Raw genomic sequence first — 3,070 nt, 5'->3', positions numbered from 1 at the left:
TCAACGCAACGGCAAAAGCACATTCAACCTTCTTCTGTTGTTCAAGACACAAATGCACAGAAACCTGCAAGGATACGAGGTCTGAAAACTGGAATGCATCTTGTAAATGTTGAGGATAGCGGCTGGTTGCCTTGAGATACCACCTGACGAACACGTCAACCTCCTGTATATAAGCTGCCAATCGAAGACCAGCGAAACCCTTGAGGTCAGTGTTCCTTGAGACACTTTCTCAAAGCCGATGGACCTCAGGAGCTTTAGGGAAATATGGACGTTTGACCTAAACGGACATAGGCAACAGTTTAACTTTCAAGTCATTCGGGCGATGACACAAGCACCTTTTAAGGAAAGAAGGGGAACGCTGCTCGTGGTGCTAGCGCACTCAACTCGCCTCAACGGCCCGAGGTTGTTTTAAAATGACGCATAACTTGATGCAGATAAACTGCTACTTAATAACCATCCTCTCCAGTCAAGGCTGGAAATCATCGTGCATGTTATCGTCAGTCAGTCTTTTAATAAGCTACTTATTTTACGGGATTCAACAGCTTTTTTTTTAAATACCTAAAAATGTTAGAATTTTGTTTTATGTCCACTTCCAAACAAGTGTTTTGGGACAAAAAATACAAAACATTGGTCTCATGGTGTGATATTCATTATGCATATGTTTGATTTTGTTTGTTTTTGTGGGATTTACAGAACCTGACTTCCTGTTGTTGTGAGACGGGACTGCCACTTTGTGTGTACTATATACAACAATTTTAACTCTGTGTATATACATATACAGTACAAGAACACCACTTGATTTTTATTTATTGTTCATTGTTATGTGAAAGGGTTGCATTTATTTTTGATATTATGGTATTTTTGGCTCATCACTTGCGGAGAGACGATGGCGACTAAATGGACCAACTGGATGAATTTGTGTCACGGAATCTCTTTTTGGGGATATAAGTAATGAAAATGAATTAGGTTTTGCAGCATGCACACAGTAGTGTAGCAGAAACAGAATTATTTCAGGGGAATCTTTCAAATGGTGGTACAAAAATGGCACACAAAAAAATTCCATTACTTTTGGAAAATGTAGCCCCGTGACACAGATGTTGTAAATGGCAGACATCTTCCAAGATGGCTGCCAATGCTTGGGATGGAATTCTTTTCTCTGTGATAAAATATGCACAAACTTGCCCAATACTGATGAGCCTAACCTGGAATCATACCTTGGAATTCCATATAAAACGATTGAGAATTTATTTTCTGATGAAGCATGTAGCTTCATGAAAATGCCTTTGGCAACCATATGTAGACTTGGGTTTGATTCCTGGTCACGCTACCTGTCTGTATCCTTGGACAAGACACTTTATCTGTGCCACTGTAGCCCAACCAGCTCGACACATGCTAGAGTATTGGTGGATAAGCACTGGCGGCTGGGCCTCTGGGCCTATATGGGACTTACAATTTCATAGTCAAAACCTACCTTTGATGCTAAGGTCGTCCAAATTTCCACATAATGGGATTCTGTGCAATTCAATCTCCCATAATGGCAGCGTTTTTTGTTTGTTTTGTTTTTTAATCTGTAAAATTAGCACAGTCCATATGGCTTTTTCAAAAGAGTAATGCCAACAGAGTTTTTTTTTTTTTTTTTTTTTTTCCAAATTTGGTGCTTGGACCACCATTTGAAAAAAAAATGGGTTACTGCTGTACTACAAGGGTCTTTTTTGTTTTTTGTTGTTGTGTGTGTGTGTGTGTTGCTGTTAAAAAATTTTTACAGTAACACCATCAACGATAAGCACAATTTTCTGTTTTTTGTTGTTGTTGTTTTGTTTTGTTTTTTTTGCATTTCATAACAAATAGTACTCAGTCTCCCCAAATCAGTTCTACATTTTCATTCTTCCACTTGTCACAATGTATAAAATAATCCACCAAACAGACAAACATTAGCTGTGAATCTCTGTAAGAAATAGTGGAGAAAAAAAAAAGAAGTTAAATCTAGTCTGAGACTGCATGTGAATGCTACCTACAGTAAATGCATCTTTTTAAGCGTCTCTTTTCGTGTTTTGTGTGAGGGGTAAAGCTTCCTAAACCAAGGTGTGAATTATTATTTTTATTTTTATTTTTTTTTGCCAAAAACAGTGACATTAACAGCTGATGATATTTTGGCCAAAGCTGAGATCTTAAACGTTCCCCGTGTCTCCTCCCGTGCCCCCCGAATACCCGACGAGTAACGTGTCAATGCAATAAATTAGAGCAGATTGTGTTTTGTACCCAAACTCAACACATTGGGTGTGGCCCTCATTCTGGTCTTTCCCTCAGATGTAAGAACAAGAGAGAGCTGAGAGTTACTGCTGCTGTAACACAGTTTCTTTCTGGCATGCATTCAGTTGTCTAAAAAATAAAAACCTCTGTTACAAAAACCAGCTTGCAGCGTTTTACTGAGTACGACACCAAGGCTTTGATTTTTGCTGTTTATTATGTCCAGTTTTTTGTTGTTGTTTTTAATGGCAGGGCAACACAATTTCTCTTAAAGTTAGTCCCTATTAAAATTAATCCAACTTTGGTAGAACTTTTGACAGACGCAGACGACCAAAGACAACAAACACCCTTACCTGTGCTAACGCTGGGCAACGGGTGTAATAATGAAAGAGATAACAAAAACCCTACATTTTGTTGTTATGTGATTGGCGTAAACCTAAACAACAATAAACACTATCTTGTGGGTGCCATGGAAACTGGATGCATGATAAGACTATGATGTGAAAACATTTGAATGGTGGTGTCATGGTGATGTGCCTGAAATTTGTGATGGAGGTCACTTATGGCTCCATTGTTTAGGCTTTAGTGTTCTCTAGTGGTGAGGTTGCAGATTGCATTTCTACATGGCATTATTGCCTTTCACATTTTTGCTTCTTGGCAATGGGAATTTGTGCACACTTGCCTGCCTTTGTAATAATATGCATGAGCCTCTGTTTCACAAAAATGAGTGGGCAACTAGCAACCAGCAGACAGTGTTTTGTTGTCGTGGCAGTCCCTTGGTGGAGAGGAACATAGTCTCTTGTCCGATTCCCAGATGGGATAT

At 39.0% G+C, this 3,070-nt stretch overlaps 1 long non-coding RNA gene across 1 annotated transcript; it reads left to right on the top strand.

Annotated features, from left to right (window-relative positions):
• The first annotated feature begins 1,664 nt into the window (after positions 1-1,664).
• Positions 1,665-2,312, top strand: LOC117504032. The gene is made up of 2 exons (XR_004558707.1): positions 1,665-1,821; positions 1,856-2,312. It is a non-coding gene; the product is annotated as an uncharacterized LOC117504032 (long non-coding RNA).
• Positions 2,313-3,070: the final 758 nt, after the last annotated feature.

This window comes from Thalassophryne amazonica, chromosome 22, assembly GCF_902500255.1.
Source record: "Thalassophryne amazonica chromosome 22, fThaAma1.1, whole genome shotgun sequence".
In the NCBI taxonomy this organism is placed as follows: Eukaryota; Metazoa; Chordata; class Actinopteri; order Batrachoidiformes; family Batrachoididae; genus Thalassophryne; species Thalassophryne amazonica.
The sequence above is the reverse complement of the archived record's forward strand: the minus strand, read 5'-3'. Positions and strand labels throughout refer to the sequence as shown.